This window comes from Trachurus japonicus, chromosome 7 (assembly GCF_045865225.1).
Source record: "Trachurus japonicus isolate A0001 chromosome 7, Traja_1.0".
NCBI lineage: Eukaryota > Metazoa > Chordata > Actinopteri > Carangiformes > Carangidae > Trachurus > Trachurus japonicus.
In genome coordinates, this window is record NC_140913.1 from 26040636 (window position 1) to 26063872 (window position 23237).

Consider the following 23237-nt stretch of genomic DNA (forward strand, 5'->3'; position numbering starts at 1 on the left):
AATATCAAATTGCACATTTTCTCAACCATCCTATCCTGCTGCACACATAATTGAATATTCCCATGTGGCCCTTTCTTTGGAGCCAGCCACTGTGGCACACAAATTGTAATCAAGGCCAGGAATAGTGCAGAGAGAGCTGGGTGGCTGTTGACTGCAGGATTTAGGAACTCGGCTGTGCCTTCCCACTGCTGCTGGCAAGAGATTTCTGCCAGGCGCTGGTGTGCAGAACAAGAACTAATCTGGAGTGGTCTGTCGCAGCTAAAAGGAACTGGCCCTGAAGTCATGCATTATGGGAAAAGTGGGGATAATTTCTCCCACTCATTTCTACAATTTTCTGCTGTAGATTTATGTCGGAAATTCATACTGAACACTGGGTCTTGTCAAGAGTTGTGTTTTTCATTGCCTACCACAGTTCAATGGATTCCATTCAATGTCAGTCATACAAAACTCCTGTTTTATACTGTAGTACAATGATCCTTTTATTTTTAAGATAAGGAGTGAAAGTATTTCTGTGTGTGTCAATGTGCATGATTTGGAATACACACAGATGAATGTTACAGCTTTAGACTTGCACTGAGTTTGTTTATAAGATACTAGTGGGTAGTTTACCAGAGCTAGATCCCTTTAGTCTGAAGATATGCTCATACATATTCATGAGTAGTGGGCCGGCCTTAACACCGACAAAGAAAGTGGGGAAATGCTTCAACTCACGCATTGTGAATATTAATGAAAAATTCAGAAGTGTGCCCATTTTGTGAAACCTGAATCTGTATATTTGTTTTGGTTTTTTTTTTTTACAACATAAAAATAATAGATGACAGATGACAGATGATAAATCCAGGGTCTGAAATCCAGGGAAGATGAGGAAAATATATGTGATTAATGACACACCAGGCAGTTTCACAACCTCTGGCATCACATGACCTTTGAGGAAATGTGAAGTAGTACTATATCGCCCCTCTCCCTGCACACATGGCCTGTAAATGATGTAAATCTGAACCTTACATTCACATTATTTACAGCCCACCTCTATATATTGTGCATTCAGAAAGTATCCAAACCCCCTGCACAGTTGCAGCTTTATTCTGATATTGTTTCAATCTGGACTGAATACCCTGAAACGATGAAGCAAAAACAGAAACTTACACATGCATGCATGCAAATTCAGTGGGAAAATGAATAATCACATTGAAATATTAGTATTTAAACCCTTTACTCAGTTCAAGCCTTGAGTCTTCTTGGGTGTGTAACACTAAAAATTTGACCTGGATTTGGGGGTTTTCTCTACTATTGCTCTCTGTAGAGCCTCTCAAACTCAGTCAGTGTGGAGTGGGGTCATCGCGGGAAAGCTATTTTCATGTCTAGCTGTCTCTCTGAGCCACCCCAAGAAGGTTTGCAGAGTCTCAGATGGTGCTGAGGGTCATTCTCCTGTTGAAATGTGAACCCTCAGGTGAGCCCTTGAGGCCGCGTCCCCTGGACCAGATTTTAATTTAGGATATCTTTGCACTTAGTTCTGTCCAAGTCTCTCTCTGCCCCTGCTATTAGGGGAAAAAAACGCCACGTAGCATGATGCCGCCACCACCACCACCACGCTTGACCCGTGGGATGGTAGTGAACAGATGATGAGTGGTGCCTGGTTTCCGCTCTGGTTTCTGACATTAAGAATTGAGGCCAAACAGTTCAATCTTGATTTCATCAGACCAGAGAGAGAACCTTGTTTCTCTCGGTCTCAGAGTCCTTTAAGTGCTCTTTTGAAAACTTGCACTCAGCAGAGGTTTCTGTCAGGCCACTCTGCAGCCCAGATCAGGGGAATGCCATGTTACCTGAAGAACAACAGCGTCAGTCCTCCCGGCAAATCTCCCCAAAAAACAAAAAGCATTGCTTTTTAAACAGTCCTCCTTAGAAAGTCCTACAGCGGCTGTAGTTATTGTGACGCTTGTTTTAGCAGCAGAGGTGTGCGCATTATTATTATTGTACATTATAATTATCTACAGAGAGACAACCACCTGCATAGTGGATGGATGGGCCAACAAAACACTGGAATTTAACACGGGAGAATTAAAGCTTCCCATTTCATGCTGACAGTTAATATTAGTTCCTTTAACCTTTCCCTAACCTCCTCCACTGGGTTATTACAATATGATAGAATGACTGTCCCCTTGGCAAAGTAATTATTCTGATCCAAACCATGATCATTTTCTATACTGTAAATGTATAGTCCAATAGACATAGTCTGATGGTTACACAGTAAACTCAGAACAGATGTTCAGGATGACATGTATTATGTTTTCTTTGATTTGAAGGACTTGTTGCATTAATCAAACAATAACAGGATCTGTGATTTGCCGAGGGTGTGTGTGTGTCTTTAAGCCTCAACAGGAGGAGATTTAACGTTAATGTCCACCCAAAGCTGCAGCTATAACAGTCATATATTCTGCCGGCTTAATGAATATCATATAAACACATGCTGTCATCGTCAGTTTACGAGGAAATCGGCGTCATCCCGTGCTAAATCACAGCCCGGTTTTGTTGTGTGTCGGGTGAAATGCACAACAAACGTCCTTTTACTGGCGTCATTTGGAGGAAGTTGTTTGAATTTTTATGGCGGAAAATGGAGCCAAATCACAATCCTCCCCTGTGAAATCACACTTTAATGCAACACTAATCAACAAATCTGTCAATTACACAGCAAAACCGACGCCCAAGGAAGAGCGAGCAGTATGCCACATTTGGAAACGTTCCTCATCTGTGACAAAACCATTCACCAGTGCTCAGACCTGAGCCACTGAATCAGGAAATAGCTGATGGAGAAACTACCAAAAAAAAAAAAAATCATCTGCTTGGTTCAAAAGTTACTATTTTGAACCTCCTCTGTCCTTTTATCTGATGATTGGGTGGTTAAATATGATCATTGTGTTTGGTTAAGAAGAAAAATAAATAAAACAGCACAGGGAGGAACCAGTAAACATTACAATCATGTTTCACAGAGAAAGAGCAGCCGGTTCACTTTATCATTGAAGCATTCATTATTAATTCCTCCTCTGACTCACACGACTCTGTAGGATAGAGCAAAAAACTCTGTGACTTATAGCAGGTGTGTTAGTGATATGGCTCCGTTATGCTCCTGTCACGAGAGGCTGGTTATTTAAAATGTGAGCCGAAGCCAGATATGCTGAGGCCAGCATGCGGCATTACAGCCTTTGATAAGAACAAAGATTAATTCGACATCTTGTCAAATGCGTTTCCTTTATGAGGAACTGTCTTGCTGGGATGGAAAGATTATTTGCTTCATTGTTTGTGCTGTAAATCTTGTAAATTAACCAGACTGCCAGTGGATGTCATCTCTGATTAGTGTCAGCAGGCCTCTAATGAAGATGTTCAACCTGTAGGCGTGTTACGGCTCTCATGCACAGACTCCGCGATAAGAGAGAGTTTATTTACAGCCCGGTGTTTTTTTTTTTTTATGCGAGAGTGTCTGAATGAACAGAAAAATAAATAAAATAAAACTTCAGAATAAAAACTTTCAAAGTCCAGAGTCTGCAACAAAACTGTTTTACCAGAAGACACATATGGCTGAAATGACAAAGCCTTTAAAAAGAACAGCAAGCTTGTTAAAGGATCACAGAGGGAAAAGAGAATCAGCACTTTAGGAAATAGGATTGTGTCGTGAGGGATGTGGCTCTGCTGGTGTTTCTGGAGATCGTCAGACTGTGGACGGACGGCGCAGCCAGCGGGGGCCACACAGACAAACAGATGGAGAGCCAGGAGGAGGAAGCAGAGGAGGTGATCCAGGCTGTGGACTCTCCGTGTCTGTCTGTCTCTCTCACTGTCTCTCTGTCACTGTCTGCCTGCCCGTCCAGCCGTCTGAGACTGAAGTGCTGACGTGTGCCTCTTGCCTTCAACGCGGTGTGAAAGGGAAAGGGAAGAGAAGCCGACAGACGAGAATGATTTATCCTGCCCTGTTCCTATAATGTCACACTAACTCACAGCGGCATGGAAAATGAATTACAAGAGATGAAGGGAATGACAGTAAACATATCCTGGATGATTTTCTGGGTATAAGGGGAACATTATCAGGTCTAGAACAGATTACAGTACAAGGAAACTCATTTGTATGTAAAGGTTAAAAGTAACGGGCTTTCTGCTGACAGCCAGTCTCTTACTCTGTTTATTGGAGCTTCTCCAAGCTTTGCATCTTAATGAGACTCCTTTTTTTTGTTTGTTTCTAGGAGAAAGTTGTTAATGAGGTAAAAAATACTGAATACTGTCTTGTGCCATTAGACGAATACAGAATACAGCAGTGTTCAGGTATCCTCCTATAATACTGGAAATATTAGACTTTTTTTTTTGTGACGTAAGCTTTTTCTTTGTTGGAGCTGCCAACCATAAATTTTGCAGTAATTGTTTCTTTCCCTCTGCTGGGTCTCTGGGGCAGCACTTCCTCCCAGGCTGCACACAAACCACACCTCTGATTGGCAGACCCTAAACTGAACTGTGGCCCCAAACCCTCACCTCAATAACCAAAACCAAACACAGCCATTTAATTGGTGGATCTTGTTTAGGAAGGCGGGGGGTTGCACAGCTTCAGATGTGGAGGGGTGGGGTGGGGTGGGGCAGGGGGAAAGGTCATCACTGCCAAATTTTGCACACAGGAAATTTTCATTTGCTTCTGTTTCCTTCTGAAGCACAGAGGAGAAGTGGAGGCTGCACTGAAAAAACAGCCTCATATACGGTTTAAAAGCAGCAGCAGCAGCAGCATGAGTGACTGCAGCAGCATGAAGGAGTAAAACCCAGTAAAAGCAGGATGATTAAATACAAATACGCTCGGATGAATGAAAACCATCAAGTCGAAACGTGACAATAAGAGAAGAGTTTGTAACTTCTGAATCTGGATCGGTGCTGTTTGACAAACACTTCAGGTTCTCTTCAACACCACTCCCTTAAATAAGTAAATTTGTACTTCCAATAATCATTTTCATTACTGCTAATATGATACCCAATGTACAACCCGTCTGAGTTCATACCAGAGCTGATGTGTGCACAGCGGCCACATAATGAGGTTCTGTGAAGGTTGGGAAAGCTGCATGTTTTTCTCTCTCTCTCTCTCTCTCTGGGATAATCACTAATACACACGTCCTGTGAATGCTGATGATGGAGATTTACTCTCCAGACAGTGTGATGTTGCTCAAAGGGGCCGAGCTGCAAAGATTCACTGAGTCTGATTCTCACAGTGAGAACGGAGGTAAAGGCGCCGGTGCAGCGAGGGCTCCGATGGGCTTTACAAATCACTTGTTGTACGACTTCAAAAGATTCATTGGCCTGTTTTAGCAAAAAACAATGAAGCGATTCGAATCTGAGAAACATTTCTGTGTTGGTGAGAGCTCCATCACTGAAACAGATTAAAGTATGTCTTTTCAGGGTTTTCTCTCTCTCTATCTCTTTAGTGAGGATCAAATACATCACTGAATTTGAAGAACGTCATCTCAAATAAAATATTTTCCTCAAATCTGGTGGGGCATTTGCGATGTGGATGTTGGACTCCAGAGATCCGGAGGGGCTGTAGACTGGAATTAAAAAAAAAAAAAAAAAAAACCTCCAGCAAAAACACAGGCTGCTATAAAAAATGAACTCGAAAGTGGAAATGGAGCAAATGCTTTGCACCTCTGTCTGGTGCAATACAATCTTGAGATAATTCCTCATATCCTGCACCATAGTAGTGTGAACAAACATCCTCCTCTGTCTTTAACCCAGAAGAAAAAGTATAAGCACAACAGATCTGTTGAAACAATCCTGAAAAATAAATAAATTCCTTGAATCCTCTCAGATACAGAAACAAACATCATGTGTTCATCAGCCTGTACAAGCAGCAGCAGCAGCAGCAGCAGCATCCTCTGACAGTGATGCATAATCAAATGAGGCGTCACCAAACCATATGAACACACCGGGGCGTCATGTCTCACTTGGAAATGATTAAATGCAGAGATGGGGGCTGTCAGTGTTTCTCACAAAACACAACTGGTGAAAGTGCAACATGATTTAAGACGGGCAGCACCTCCACATCCAGCATCTCTATTGAATTACACCAGTTTAAAATGGAGCGTCTGTCTGTATCTGTGCATTGATTAGACCTATAGACTCCTCTGATTTGCTTATGTGAGGAACAACAGCAAGCCAAGTGGAGCGGAAAGGAAAGAGAGAGTGGGAGAGAGGGGCTTGCAGAGGGGGGCTCCCATAGATACAGCTGATGAAGGGGTTCATTGTATTGTCAAGTCCACTCCCCCCATCAGCTCCATGAGAAAACCAAAAAGCCTTTCAGAAAAGGTGATTCATCTGTTGAACCCACTAAAACAGGGCTAAACACACACATACACATACATACACACATAACCTACACACACCAGTGTCCACAAGGAGGGAGAGCTTTGTAAAGTCAGCATGATGGAGCTAAATCAAAGATGGCATCAGGACACACGGGCAACATGTCCAGTTGTTCTTACTTTCTCCTCTCACCAAGACAACAACAAGCTTTAGCCCCTGACACACACACACAGGCGGAACACAGTCAGATTTCGTGCAGCTGCGTAACTCTGATGGCACGACTGTCACACACACACACACACACACACACACCACTCCTAAACCCCGCCGACGCTAATGTGAGACATGAGTGAGAGAGAGAAAAAGAAAAAAAAAGAAGCGCTCCTACCTTTAAATCCTCCCGAAGTGGTGAAAGTGAACTTCTGCTGATCTCTGCTGATCTCCGTCCACTGATGTTCTTCTCTATTTCTCTCTCACACTGTGCTTTTTTTTTCTTCCTGCGTCTTTGTTTGGCAGCGGCTGCTCCACTCAGCTCTGGACTCGCCGCTCGCCCAAACCCAGACCCAAACCCGCCACACGCATCAGATTCAAAATGGAAAGAAAAAAAAAAGAAAGGAGAGGAAAGGAAAGGAGTGAGAAATGCCGGGGTATATAGGTTGTTATCTCGGCGCCCTGTGCAGATGCGGTGTCACTCCCAGAGCTCAGTCAGTCTCCCGTTTCTCCATCAACTCCGCCGCCGCTCAGACGCTGTCCAGTAGCGAGTGGTGCTGAATGAGACTCCAGGGTTTGCAGAGATTTCCTACTTTTCCTCCTCTCTCCTGCTTCTTCTGTCTCACTGCTCACTCCTTCCCTCCCACCGGCGCAAGGCTGAACAATTATCTCTCCTTCTTTCTATGTCTTTTTTTCTTTCTTTCTTTTATTCCCTCCTTTTTTTTAAGCCCTGCACATTAGATCCTCACTAAAAGGCAACCACTGACTGACTGACTGACTGGCTGCTGGGGGCTCATTCCTCAACAACATCAACAGCAATATTAATGATAATAACAACAATAACAACAAAAGGGGGACAGGGACTGACTGCGTAAAATCGATACCTGAAAAATTAAATCAGCTGCATTCTCAAAAACAGATCAATAAGTGAACTCCCCGGTCGGGGATAATGAATCTTTAATTGAAAAAAGACACACAAAAAAAAGAAAGAATAAAAAAAACAGATGGAGGTTTCCAGGTGTGGAGAGGAGGGAGCAGCTGAAAAGTCATTTCAAGCGTTTTGCCGTGTGACACGTGCAGCCAGAGGAGGAGGACAGAGACGTTTGGCTGCGTCTTTGTGTCCAGATGCTTCAGAGATCACAACCTGCAGTGTATGAAACTGAACCCGTGTCTTTTTCTGTATTGGGGGGCGGGGGGGGTCTCTCACTCACTCACACACTCACTCACCCCCCTCCACTCCCTGATAGGCTACCTGCTGCAGGTGACTGATGCAGCCGGCGACACGCGGCTCAGGAAATTAGGCTTATTTGCAGCAACACGCACTGACTCATCCCTGCCTCACTGGGCGGTTTGAATGAACACTATACCAAAGTGTGTGTGTGTGTGTGTGTGTGTGTGTGTGTGTGTGTGTGTGTGTGTGTGTGTGTGTGTGTGTGTGTGTGTGTGTGTGTGTGTGTGTGTGTGTGTGTGTCACCAGTCCGTGTTTTGCTCCATCTGATCATTTATTGATAACAGGAGCAGACAGACAGACAGACAGGCAGACAGGCAGCGGAGCTCCGGCTGGACCACACCGAGCAGCAGAGCTCCTCTCCGGGTTCAGGTCAGCCAGTCTCTGCTCCTCTGAGTGCAGTGTGGTCCTCACTCACCGCACAGCTCACCAGTATTGAATTTCATTCTTGAGGCGCCGACTAGCGCATCTTCACCTCCACTGCTCCTCTCTCTCTCTCTCTCTCTCTCTCTCTCTCTCTCTCTCTCTCTCTCTCTCTCTCTCTCTCTCTCTCTTTCTCCTTCTCTCGAGGAGTCTTTTAAGTTCTGCAGCAGAACCTGCATCAAAGCAGCTGCACCCCCTCCCCAACCCCCCCCCCTTCTTCGGCGCATGCATGTGTTTCAATCACACATTAGCGCGCGCGTCCACCTCCTGACGTTCACGTGCCGTTCAGCGCCGCTCAGTGATCACCTCGGATCATCCCTCGGGTAATTTGGAGTCGTTCACTGTCGTCTCTTTTCTTTATATGTTTATCATTAGGGCGCTGATTGCAGTTAGGCCCTATTGATTCATCGGTCTAATCAGTTGCACCGCGCACTCCTCCAGTAATGAATGGACGGGGCCGATCCAGCTGCTTTCTTTCTTTCTTCAGGCTGCTCCTCAATCTGAGCTCGAGCTGTTGTTGTGTCTCCTCACAGGAACACGCTGCAACACCAGGAAGACTGAGAACCGGTGTGGTTTTTATTTGACTTCTTTAGCTACATTTACAAACATCATTCATCATTCAGATCATTCAATAGTTCTATACAGATCAGTTACCAGCCATTCATAAGAACAACTTCGTGGTTGCCATGTTTAGAAGGAAACCCCCTCCAGCATCACGTCCCTCGTCTCTTAGGTTTTTTCATTTATAAGGGAAGTCACTTCAGTGGTTGTTATTGATTTAACCCTAACTGAAGAGCATTTGAATTTGTATTAATGTTTTTTTATTATTATTATTATTATTATTACAGTAAGATTTGTAAGTTTTACTTTTATTAGACAATTATTTTTGATTTGATGGTTTGTGTTGGCTGTGACTTAGATATATAACTGCAGACTGGATGTCTCATTGTTTCCACTTAATGGTTTGGCCATTTTGACCAAATCCAGTTATTAAGACATCTTAAATATTCACATCTGCACTCTTGAAATTTCTTTTTTTTTTTTTTTTAAACCTTCAGACTTTATTATTATCCTTATAATTAAGGATGGGTGAAATTCAGACACTGGAAGGTTATTTTTAAATGATTTATCGACATTTTCAAAAGGATTACACATAGCACTGTTGCTACTGCAACAGAATAATATTCATATCAGTTGAGAAAATGATCAACAGATAAATCAGTTCTAAAAATAATTCTTCAACTCACCATCACAGTCATGCACTCAGCAGTTATTGATTTTAGTTAATTATTTATAAACAAAATTAATCTGTCAGTTAAAAGTGAGTGATTTTTTATAAACACTCAATTATAATGTTACAGATCAGAATCTGTTCACTTCTGAAGAGTCACTAGTTTCTCCCTTATAGCTGTTATAGCTGTTGCAAATGATTCAGGGAAACAAGGGCCACTCACAGTAATCAATAAGTCTGCAGATGTTGTTTCTGGATGGATTTCATAGTTGTTGATATTTGAACCAGTTCATGAGGCTAACTTTAGCTTGACCCATTTAGAGTGAGGTAAAGTTCATTTAGAGTAGCCTATGGTCTCACCTAAACTTTGATGAATGTTTTTTTTTAATGATGTTAAAATCTTATTATCAATAACATTTCACAAATAGAGAAAATAGTTATAGTACATAATAGTATAAAGGATATATTTTCCACCAAACTAATGCCCACATATCTTTTGGTTCTCTGAAACCGCTAGCTTGTGATGCTACACTGACTCTTGTTTACATAATTGATTGTTCTTGATTGAGCAGAGCTCTAGAGATGTTTCCTAGCAACTGATTAACACATTACTAAAGCTTGTACGAGCTGAGGCATTTCATGAGTTTCATTGGCACCCACGGAATTTAGCAGCAAACTACTTTGAAATTGGCTCGAAGTTATGAGGAACTTTTCATTCAGGCTTGGTAATAGAAGGTCTCTGGTAATAGGTCTATGAGGAGCTGGAGCAACACGATCCTGATGTGGGATGGCCGGTTCGAGAGGTCATGGAGGAGAGTTAACTACAACCTGATGACCTAATATACATAGATCATTAAATACTATTGGGGATCTATGAAGTATTGGCAAACAATTTGTTAATCATTCATACACGCATCAATAATAAAGTTTATAAACTTATAAACATTTCAGAAAGGTTGTATCATTAGACAGTAGTGCCCGTATGACAGCTCCAGCTTTAGCAGGTAGCTGACGGAGACTGTTTTCATTCTGACATGAACCGCAGGCATCTCAGCATCTCTGCGGATCATCGGTTCCTAATCCTCGACTTGAATAAAGTCTGGTTCTCATCAAGTATTTACATGTTTTTATTCCTTCTGATTTTACATCCTCGGCCTAGCGTTGTTTAATAAATGATGCAAAAACACCCCTGTAAGCTATTCATAAAAGCACCTCGATACTAAGAAGAAAGGAAGTTTGATTTTCTTTGTGTATTGTCCAGTCCAAAACAGCCATTAAGACTCAAACTTCCTTTTGTTTAGAACAGCTCGTTATAGTGGCATGTGCTGGCGTTCTTGTGGCCACAGTGAAAAACCACTGACATAAACAAGTTTGGATTGCCTGTATGTTTTTTTTTCCCACCGCAGCTTGTTTGTGCAAAATTTATGAGGAACTGTCAGATATGAAAAAAACTTGTCACACCCGTGTTTAAAGGCCAAATAGCAAATAAATCTAAATGAATTGTGCTCTGGTATGTCTTTGGAATAAACCAGGTGCTATAATGTTGCTCTCAGTGGCTAGGAAGTCCTATAGAGCAGACGAGATGCTGTTATTTATAGATATTCAGTATTCCTGCTCATATTGCCGGCTATCTATCTATCCTCCTGCCAGGGTGGTGATGCAGTGCAGACTGAGGGAACCAGGCTAACAGAGCTCATAATGAAAGCATCGAGAGAGCTGCAAGTCAGCACACCACAACAAAATATGTCTTCAACAGAGGATCTCCAGTTTCTCAGTGAACCTGACAAGCATGTCGCGGTGCTCAGGATGAGACTTTTGTGAGGCTCTTCAATAAATAATATATTCAAAGCACGGGTCAAAGATTTAGATGTTTACAAACAGATAAAAACCTGGAACAGGGCTCACAACATGTTGTTTTATGATTAATAAATCAAAAGGAGACACTCATCACATTTTAATGTTTAGTTTTGCATTTGGGCTTTTTATTATATATGCCACTGTGAATCAAATGACGCCGGTACAAACAGATTATGATCCAGATGTCCAAAAGAGTACATGCTGTTCAATAAAACAGTGAGCGGCCATTTCTCTTCCATTGTAGATGAGAACAAAGTGTTATGGCATCTTTTTTTAACACATCCTACGTCAATGTACAGGTGCACACGACGTCTCTTCTCTATACTATGTTTAGAAGTGTGTTCACACTTGCTGTATATACAGTCCTTGCATGGAAAGGGGCGAAAGTGACACATTTCAAACAGGAAAAAAAAACATCTTAAATCCTGCAAATCACCTTGTAAACAAAGCTGGTGGTCGAGCAACACTGTGCAAACAGTAGATGAACGTATCCATCTGTGATTGCACTTTACTGTAATCGCAGATGCACTAGTGATAAGAAACATGTTACATAACCCAAACATCAACCAGAAATTAATGAGATAACACAGTAATGAAGCGTGAAGAAAAGGTGACTGGTTGTGTTGTCTAGCTATCTGTATAACACACACGCAGGCTCAGACACACACACACGGAATCAGCCACACTTTTGGAAGCGGTGGTAGAGGTTACAGCAGGTTGGGCCCCGACACTTTGCTCCGGGTGCTGTGGGACTGGGCAGCAGAGTTCTGGGCGTGGGGCCATGAATCTGTCTGGCCCAGCGTCCCGCCTGGCAGCGCTGCAGCTCTTCCCACAGATGTAAAGGTAACTGCAGGTGGCCTTCGCAGAATTAAACACTGCTTAGCAGTACAGTAACCTCCCTGCTCTCATAGCTGTGAACTTTTATTAGCGTAGATGTGTGTGTTTACCAGCGTCTGTTTTTTTTCCTACCACTCTGCTTTTTTCTATTTTAATGTTTATTGTTTTTCAGCACAAACTATTGACCCTTTCTATTATTATTGTTCCCTTTTTGTGCACAACTATTGACAAAATCCTGCAGAGTCACTCAAAAGCCACTCAGCCTTTGCAAATAATGCATAGCTTCAGCATCACAAGTGGTTTCTATCAAGTGTGGTGTTAAGTATTGAGATTGTCCAGCCATTGGAACTGGCAGCAAATAACAAAGAGGACAGGTTACCAGTTTTTCAAAAAGACACTAGTCAGGTGTCCACATAAACAACTCAGCATGTTTTTCTTGCTATAATCCTTCCTCATGTTCATACTGGCTGTTAAGAAACCCATCTTCTATAGAAATGGTGGTGAACACACAAAAATATATTCCTACGTTTATTCTAGTTTATTGCAAACCAGTCAATCAGAATAAAGCATAAATAATACAAAATACACTGGTAAACATGGGCAATGCTTAAAAAACTATACATATATCCATCTCAAACTCACTTTCTACATTTCATGTTGCCCTCATTTCCCAGCTCTGATGGACTACGCTCTCTCCTCCTCCTGTAATTTTGTGTTTTCTGATGCAAAGAATTGAGTTTTTAAGGCTTTTATTATGCGTTTTATTGTTTTCCTCCAATTTCAGACCACGACAGCTGATGTATGACGGAAGTTGATGACATGTCTCTGCTCGCATTTCTTTCTTTTTTTCCACTCACATTATCATTCATGAGATCCTCATCACAGCATCTGACACGACTCGAAATCTGATATCACAGTCTGACACAGATTGTGATCGAAACTTTTTATACCCATCTCAGACAGTGTGACATGCAGTTAACTTGTAAGATTATTGTCGTCACACAGTCTGTAGGCACATTGCTCCCCGCAACAGTTGCTTTCATGCTACAATTTCTACTTTCTTTCCTTCTTAGCTAAAACAATCAGCTCTAATGTAAGCCGGTATGCTCATTTGATATGATGTTTTGCATCAGTAAAAGGATTATTTCAAGTGCCATGTTGTCATAAATACCAGCTCTGGTGTGATTCAAGCAGGTTTATGCAGTGTATGGTTTATTTATCAAATCACAGAGTGTGTCATTTAATTCATAATTCATCGCTGCTCGCAATAAGGAATGTTAAGTGAAGTTTCCTTGTGTTGGCATTCATCACACACACAGCATCACTCAAAGGACTTTGCAGGGATCAAGCTTTCAAATCAATCATACAAAACAACATTGTGTAAAACAGTAATGTAGCAGAATAAAACAGCCAGTGCAAAGTACAGAACAGGAAGATGTGGCGAGTGAGGAAAGTAGGAATAACTCCTGGCAGCGACTACCGGTATGTTCAACAGTAAAGCCTTAAAATGTAAAGTGTGAAACAAATGCACTATATATTAATTTAAGTTTTAGGTCCTTTGGCAGCAAGGTTTATTTTTTATATCTTATCTTATATCTTATATCAGTTTTTATACTCCAACACATGATCAGGTGTCTTTTTCATCACCTGACGTCACAACTTTGTCAAGCATAACGGAACATGTCATGGAAAACACGCTCATCAGACCGCTGCTTCACCAGCTGACAGAGAGGAATGCACCGAGTCGACATTGACCTCGGTGCCATTAAAGGTAACATCCCAGGCGGCTCATTTTTGGCATCGATGACGTAAGTGATTTGACATATCAGTGACAAAATTTGGTCATCTGTGTAAGGAGCAGGGGCCAAAATTTGTCCTACCAATCAAATTAGTCTCAGACAACTGTGGTTGGACGGTCTGTCTGTCAGTCAAATTGCCAAATCATGCAGCGCCATCTTGAGGACTTACTGGGGACCGAGGCACAGCTACGATCATAGACTGTATGGGCTACGATGAAGGAAGTCTCGGTCTTTATTTCTCCATAACAACAGACTAACTCTCCATTAGCCCACTTATTACACGGCTTATGATAATGTTGATCAAAATACGACTTTTATCGATTTATAAATTGCATCATTTACCGAATCTGCAAGTCTGGTCGCAAACACCCTCCTGCAGTTGTGTGCATTTGTTTTCAATGAAGCCTTTACATGTTATGATGTGTGTATTTGTGTAGCCGTATCTGTCATAAACAAGAGATACGGTTTATGGGACAGGTTTGTGTCTCGGTGCCACAGAGATGAGAGCTGTGACACCGGGTCCGAGGCTCTGATCCCAGGTTTGGTTTTCAGCAGCGGTGTGGAAGGCAGAGAGCCTCCACTCTCCCACAAGTCATTTATCTAACATCACAATTAGTCCCAAGCTGTTTAATGGTGGAAAAAATGAAACATAAGGTAGGCCTAAATATCCTGCGTATTTGAACATGCTCTTCAACTGCGGGAGCAGCAAAGTCTGGTAGCTCTGAGTTTTTACTCAACTGTTGCTTTGTTTTTGTTGTGTTTTGTATGTTTTTGTCGTATTTGTTTTGTCAACTACTGATGGATACTTCTGTGTGGAGAGGAGACTCTTCAGGAGAGGAGCTTCTTTCACTGAAAATGAAGCAAGTCTGGAGGACACCACCCTGTTCCAGCTGAGATGAAGAGGTGCTTTTGTGGTTGCCATGCTGGTGGTGCAAAGTCTAGTCTAGGCCTGGAAGTGGAGATTAATTGGGTCCTTTCTGCTGTCAGTCATCATGGGAAATATCAAATCTCTGCCCATCAGGAGTGATGAGCCGGAGATATTGGTGAAGACTCAGAAAGTAGACATTTTTTCAAATCATAACTTGTTTACGTCCCACCAACAGCTACTGCTGAAGTTCCATGTAAAAGTTCTCCATGAAGTCGTTGCTAGGATACAGGCCAAACATCCTGAGGCTCTTCAATCATGTTTCCCTGATGGACTCACTGGGGGATGTGGTGGAGAGATGCACACTGAAGATAGTGGAGGTCATTCTGAACAACTCGGATTATTCACTTCATGGCACCTTGATGGACCAGGGAAGCAGCTCCTCTGTCTTCGCTGCAGGATGAAGAAAGAAGATCCCTTGTACCTTCAGCCATCAGGCTTTTTTATTCTTCTGCAAATGGTCGATGAGCTGACAGACAAATTAATTTCCCTTTGGGGATTAATAAAGTAGCTAATTTATATTTGTATAGTTCTTCTGCTCTGTGTGCGACCGTTTTACTAGCAACGGTCTATTTACGGTTTTAGTGATTCCTGATTGGACGGAGGGGTGGGTGCTTATCAGTATCTCTTTTTTTTGTGGTTGGTTGAACAGCGTTTCAAGAGTGCCTTTCTGACTCTTATAGCTGGTGTTTGTTACATAAATGTCTTATATGATAATATTTTCAAATTTCCAGTCCACTTTTAACATAACAACTTTTTTTTTTTTTAACTTTCTTTTTAATTTTTAATTTACATTGACAGCAAGACAAGCTCATCAGAAAAACAACACAAATGTACAGCCTTCCGCTGTCGCAAACACAACATACAACACAAAATAATACTACATAATATAATAAGAACCAAAAACACAAAAGACAGGAAAAAGAAAAGAAAAGAGAAAAAAAAAAAAAAAAAAGGGTGTGTGTGTGGGGGTGTTGTCTTAATTTACACCAACACTTATTATTGAAGGCCACTCGCATCCAAAAAACATACTCAGGGGGGTCCACTCTTTAACAAATTCATCTAAGGTTCCTTGCACCACATGAGATAGTCTTTCATAAGGAACAATTGATAACAGTTTCTCATACATCTCATAACAACTTTTAAGACCTTAAGATCAATATTAAAAGTGGACTGGAAATATGAAAATATTATCATTATCATATATAAGACATTTATGGAATCATGCCTTCTAAATTCTACTACTCCATTAATGAATCTGTTACCTATAGGGCCCTGCCATCAGTCAATGGTTAGGGTCAGGCCCCGTCACAAAAAAAAAACACGCTTGGGGCCACCCTGCCACCGGGCTTAACAAGTTTTCTGGGGGAAACCCTGACCTTACTTTCAATTATATGTAAATTCCAGTAGCTCCTGTGTATATGGTAAAGAGGAGATTAATAGCATTGTAAAAAAAAAAAAAAAAAAAAAAAAAACATGTTAAACTTTCCATAAGAACCAATGCACAATTTTGAGACTTTCAAACTACTTTGACTATTAAAGTGAAATTCCGGCGTAAGTGTAAACCATGGTCAAACACACCGTAACACCGAGTTAGACCCCCCCTCGAGAGATCAATTTGCCCGACCGCTACATTCACGAGATCCACCAACTTCAGCAAATACCGCAATATCGCCACACACGGCGCTCTCCGGATCCACTGTCTGACCGCAACCAAAACGCCACCATTTGCCCAAAATAATGCTCAGAACTGCACCAAATGTCATCAATAGTACACACAGGGTCCCAGCACGTAGTACGAGTTGTCAAACATCTGCTAGCTTTGCCTGTTTTCTTTAGCAAGGAGATGCAACTCAACTCACCTACTTCTCCTCCGGGAGCGGCTCGTTGGTGAGGAAGCCCTGACGAGTCGATCACCGAGTGCACCGGAGTTCCGCAGCTCAATCAACAATTACCTCATGGAAATACAATCAGAGTTTTTTTTTTTTTTATCTTGCATATCACTTTATAACTATTATTATCGAGTGCTGGCCACGATATAGGCGCAAATGAGCATTTTTAAGAGCTGCGGAACTCCGGTGCACTCGGTGATCGACTCGTCAGGGCTTCCTCACCAACGAGCGGCTCCCGGAGGAGAAGTAGGTGAGTTGAGTTGCATCTCCTTGCTAAAGAAAACAGGCAAAGCTAGCAGATGTTTGACAACTCGTACTACGTGCTGGGACCCTGTGTGTACTATTGATGACATTTGGTGCAGTTCTGAGCATTATTTTGGGCAAATGGTGGCGTTTTGGTTGCGGTCAGACAGTGGATCCGGACAGCGCCGTGTGTGGCGATATTGCGGTATTTGCTGAAGTTGGTGGATCTCGTGAATGTAGCGGTCGGGCAAATTGATCTCTCGAGGGGGGGTCTAACTCGGTGTTACGGTGTGTTTGACCATGGTTTACACTTACGCCGGAATTTCACTTTAATAAGGAACTATGAATAAAAATTAGAGCTGAAACAACTAGATCAAAAGATGTCAAATATTTTGCAGTTTTTTTTTTAAGTGTATATATATATTTTTATTTTTTATTTTTATTTATTTATTTTTTTTTGCCTTTATTTGATAGCACAGTGAGATAGACAGGAAAGGGGGAGGCAGAGAGAGGGGGAATGACATGCAGGAAAGGTCTGCCCGCGGGACTCGAACCCTGCGTTGAGGTAGCTTCTACATGGGGCGGCCGCTTTAACCACTGCGCCACGCACCGCCCCAAATATTTTGCAGTTTGATGTTAATTCTCATTTTTTTCTGTTTTGTTTATTTGGAAGTTGATTATTTGAAGTTTGGTACTCAAAACCAGCAAACAGAGTATGTTAACAAAGGGATAAAAGCAGTAGTTAATTGCAAGGTGAATTAAAACATAAACATGAATCATTGCAGCCTTTGCAACAATATAATGTTTGTGAAGTGATGTCAAAGATTATTCATCCAATTTTTGTTTTTCTAGCTATAGTCTCACATAATCTTATTTTATGAGAAAAAAGAAAAATTGGGCAGCAGTAATAAAAGACTATATTGGAATATATAGTGTATAATGTCACCATATCCATTGCACATCGCTACAATGTGGACATTAGCTATGATGATGGATCGGGTGGTTTCATACTGTTCCTTGTAAATCTGTAAAATAGCTGCAAATTTCATCTGATAGATTTGCTCATGTTCCTGTGAAATTGTTTTTCAGTTATATCTGTCAGTCTTTCCTTCCTCTGCCCTCACAAGGTACTCTATTGTGCAACAGACTAAACACACTTCCCAGAGAAACAGGCTCAAGAGAGTAGTAGGCTACTGTATAAAAATCTGGGAATTACAAATTAGAAAAGATTAGATATCACATAAAACTGTCAGGCCAAAGGTATAGTCAAACCTCAGTTAGTTCAGCCAGGAGGAAACTGGTTTTCAGAAAATGTAGGCCAAGTGTCAAATTCTTTTAAACATGGTAAACCTGCTCATAAAAGCCTGTTGACCCTTTTACCACTGGCAGTCGAGTTTGCCTTTCTGTGCAGACTGAGCACACACACAACTGTTAGATGCAGATTGCACACAAATAGACGTAGGGAGGAAGAGTGACGCTGCCACGCAGACTGGTAGAACTGATAAGATATCACGGAGCCTCTGATCGGTTTCTGTGTTTTATGAACTAATTTCATTTCGGCATCTGCTGTGTGCTCTGAAACATGTTGGAGGAGAAGAGTGAAAAATAGTGTGTTCACCCAGGTGTTGTGTTTACATCAAGGCCAAGTGAAGGCGATTGATAGGCCTACTTGCCATCTGATACGAGTGTGAATCTTAAGACTTTTTTTACCAGTAGAGTTCACAAGAGTAAAATACATAACAACTTGACAGTTAGAAGTTCATTAGCATGTCCTAGCCTGAGACAGCTAACTAGTGTGATAGCCAGCTTGGTTTAGAGTAAAAGCTCCAGCACACAGGTATTATTTGCTTTTCTGTTTGGGAAAAAGATATGAGCCAACTCTTTGGTCTGATGGTTGATCAGCCTCTCCTACGGAGCTGTGTTGCTGCTAGTAGTCTACACTGTAGCTACCTAGCTTCTACCACCTAATTCTAATAATGCAGATCTCATTCTGGTGACGAGTCATGAAAAATGAAAACCATACTACATCACAGTAACAGATAGTTAGGTTTCTCCATCTAACATGGAGTTGTAAGTGTATATCTTTCACTCCTCCTTCCTCGTGCATCCATCCCTCACTTGTTCAAAGAGGCCAAGTCCAACTTTTTTAATGCACTTTAATGTATTAATACAGCTGCTTGGCCTTGGGAAAATAAGTGAAGATAAACCTTGGCTGGAATGAATCATTTCTCACATTCAGGTCTGGCCTGGCATCATCCAAAACTCTGCAAGGATGCTGATAAAATATTGATGAGCAACCTGGCAACCAAACAAGTGAATTCAGTGGCATTGCTTGAGAGAAAATCTTAAATTTTATTTTAGCTTTTTTTTTTTTTTTTTTAAACAGAGGTAATGAGTGGCTCTGGGTGTGAAGCATGAAGCATTGTTTGGATTTCTCTTCCATTTTTTCCCCTTTTACAGAATAACTTGACATTTCAGGAGATGCGCTTATTCGCTTTATTGTTGAGAGTCAGATGAGAAGATTGATACCACGCTCACATATCTGGCAGCAGCCAGCTAGCTAAGCTCAGCATAGCAAGGGAGACGAGGGGAAATTTTAGAGTCCAACTCTGTCTTACAGTAACAAAATCCACCTACCAGCTCATCTAAAGCTCATTGATTAACATGTAATATCTTGTTCATTTAATCCGTACAAAATTGTCGGGCCCCCCGTGTTTCCAGCCTCTCTGCCAGATATCAAGCTATTGTTTTCATGAATGAACTCTGTGCTGTGACAAACAGTGAGCTTTTACGAACTTAAGATTTTCTTTTAAAAAGAATTTTCACTTCTGCCCTCAGAGATGTGCTTATTTCATCCATTGCCACAGTTTATCTAGGATGAGTCTGTTGCCTGCCATACATTGTGTGAATGTAATCCACTTCAGAGAAATGTTTGCAGCCGCAGCCAAGAGTCATTGTTATACATTGAGACACCCTATCTGGAAGAAGCCACCAAAACCGCCTTTACAATCACAGCGTGCAGGATAAGTCATGTTTGGTTTTAATCCTCAGAAGCAGCTGCAGTCAGAACACAACTACAATGCATTTTTTATAGCAGATGAACCTGTGACGTGTGGGAGAGAAGGCTGCCTGAGATGAACCCACGAAAAAATATTTCCTCATAAAAATTATGTTTATTCAACAGGATTATCAATGGCCAGCTACAGAATAAAAAGCCTTTGAGGTTATATTAGCAGAATATACAAAGATTCAGCTACTGCCAGGATGCAGATGTATGTGCACTCGCATTTACATGCAGCATCCCATAATCATACACAGATGTACCCTCTCGGACACAAAGGGGGGAAAAAATGAATAGAGGTATGGTCTGGTCTGAACAGTAAAAAAAGAAAAAAAAGAAAGTATATTGAGCATTGAGCATTCGAGCTTATCTTAATTACTTTTGCTTGTGATATTTTTCACCAGTCGATCAAAACTAAACCGCTTTTACTGTTGCAGTGTTGAGGAAAACTCAGTTTGTGTTTTTCACCACAGCTGCTTCCATGAGGATTAGAAAACAGCTAAAATACATTTGGTATACACCAGATAAACCTGCAGACTGTGTGAGACAGGAGAGGTGAACCTGCAAGATATTTACTTAGGAAAACATTTATTAGTCTAGATTAGTTATAGCCAAGAGCAAGAGAAAAAAGCCTCTGATCTTTTTTCTTTTTTTTTTGCTTTTGATGCCCCCCACTCCCAAAAGGATGTAACGAGCTGTGACTGGCTATCACCTGAACTTATTATGGGTAAACATCCATGCAAATATCCATAAAAGTAGCAAAATGGCACTAATGAATAATGAATGAAATAGTGGAGGGTGTATAAGCCTCATCTTGGCACCTGCTTGTGTGTTCAACAAGTAATTTTCTGTGTTTCCATTACCACTGATATGTCATTTTATTTGGATAAAAGTGGTGCTATGCCATGAAATATGTAGTGACTGGGTTAGTTAATGTAGTGGTTTGCACTGCAGCCCGGGGCCTTTCTGTATGGAGATTGCATGCTCTCTCTGCATGGTCCCTCCTCAGGTTCTCTGGCTTCCTCACACAATCAGAGACCTGTGTGTCGATTGGAAAAAGGCTTAAATATGAACTACTTGTTTGTCTCTATACACTGGCAATAATATTGGGTCCCTTTTGTTGCCAAATACACAACAAACTGCGATGCACTGTGTTCTGACACCTTCATATCAGAGCCACCATTAAAGGAGTTATCAAAATGCTTTTGGAGTTCCAGGGGGGGTCCGGCTGGCAATGGATTTTCATATCATGGTGGCGGATAGACTTCACTTTTGAATCGTCCAAAACACACACTGCGAAACATCCAGATACCTCCATACTGCTCGTCTGTACTGACCCAAGTGTCCTGAACCTGCAACATGAAAAAGTTGTTTGGAAAAAATGAATTTGATCTCTGTTTTTAGCCTTGTAGTAGTAGTAGCTCCCAGTGGCTCTGTTGATGTTTGTGCACATGCGCGAGATTTGCTGCAAGATGTTTGTTAGAAAATTCATGAATTATTGATTTTGGGTGAAGTATCCCTTTAACTTCTTTTAGCAAGTTTGAGCAAGTAGCTGGTCTGTGAGATCAAACCACACGGGCCAGTCTTTGCTCCCCACATGTATCAATAAGCTTTGGCCGTCCATGACCCCATCACCTGTTCACCACTGTTCCCTCCTTGGACCACTTTTGATTGACACTGACCTCTGCAGACCGGGAACACCCCACAGGAGCTGCAGTTTTTTGAGATGCTCTGACCTGGTCGTCCTTGTCAAACTGTCTCAAATCCTTACGCTTTCACATTCTAACACATCATCTCTGAAAACATAATGTTCACTTACTGCCTAATATATCCCAGCCACTAACAGGCTCCATGATGAAGTGTTATTCAGTGTTATTCACTTCACTTGTCAGTGTTCATAATGTAATGTCTGATCAGTGTATGTTGGACCTGTGATGGACTGGCAACCTGTCCAGGATTTACTCCACCTTCACCTGATGTCAGCTGGGTTTGGCTCCAGCCCCCTGTGACCCTGCACAGTGCTGCAGCATAGCTATTAGATGGAACGAAAATATATCCTTGAAATGTATTTTCCAATAAAATGTCAGTAAATTGCCTCTTGAGACTCCAGATAATCATATGCTTCAATATTTTGACACTGAGACAGTTGCATTTATCTTGTGTGTGTGTGTGTTGTAGGCTAGTGTGTGTTGTCAGACTCCAGTTAGCACAGCTGTTCTCTTGTCTGGTATAAATAAACGCTGTGAATGAGAAAAAGAGAAAAAAAAAAGATGGTTTCAATACCAGCTTCATTAAAGGACACGCTGTAATATAGAATTTACTGAGACATGTCGAGTTATCATGCATTCACGGCTGATATGTACATGCATTCATCACTTTTTTTTCTCCATTTTCTCACTGATTTCCATTCAACTGTGGTGTAAACATAAGACAGTCCAATAAACCCAGCTCTTCAATTTCTCTGTCTTCACATTGCACAGCTCCTCTCTGGTCGCACTAATAACAATATGAGGGATGTTAGAGGGAATATCAGCTGCAGGAAGAGTGAGTCAGTTGGTGGATGTTAGACCTACTACTTTCTATTTTCTATTTTAAATAGACTTGAGGAAATGAACCTGCTTTCTATCATTTGTACTTGCCTCTGAAGACCATTACCCTGATGTAAATAAATATCAAATAAAATTTCACTCATTTAAAATGTTTAGAGAAATTATCCAAATTCCAAATGCCCCTAGTGTAGCAGCTAGAATGTGTGAATATGAATAATTCAATTGCTTTACACTTTGGTTTTTCTATTAATTTAAACCCAAACCAAATTATTCCAAATTCCTTTATCATTGAATGCCTCAGATACATAACTTAAACAGAGAACTAAAGGGGAACTATGCAAGTCAGGTGGCTTTTTCGCAGTTTTGCTAACCCTCCTCCCTCCTCCCCTGGCCATGTGCATTTATTTTCAACCATCCATGGAGCGGTGGATAATGTTATATATCATATATGTTTTACGATGTGTATATTTGTGTAGTCTAATCTGTCATAAACGAGACATTACGGATTACAGGGCGTGTTTGTGTCATGGTGCTTCCAAGACAAGATCTGGGACCACCAGGTTGGAGGCTCTGAACTTGCAAGGTTAGTTTTTGGCCAAGAGGCTCTGGAAGGCAGAGAGCCTCCATTCTCCCTGTAACAAGTCATTTAACCATCACAATTACT

General features: G+C 41.5%; 1 protein-coding gene across 1 annotated transcript in view; it reads right to left on the reverse strand.

The window, feature by feature from the left end:
- The window catches only part of LOC146984893 (metabotropic glutamate receptor 4-like), a 185625-nt gene extending 178112 nt beyond the window's left edge, over positions 1-7513 (reverse strand). Inside the window, exon 1 of the mRNA XM_085782478.1 lies at positions 6707-7513. The gene's annotated coding sequence lies outside the window, so the exon portion shown is untranslated. The remainder of the gene's footprint in view (positions 1-6706) is intronic.
- Positions 7514-23237: the final 15724 nt, after the last annotated feature.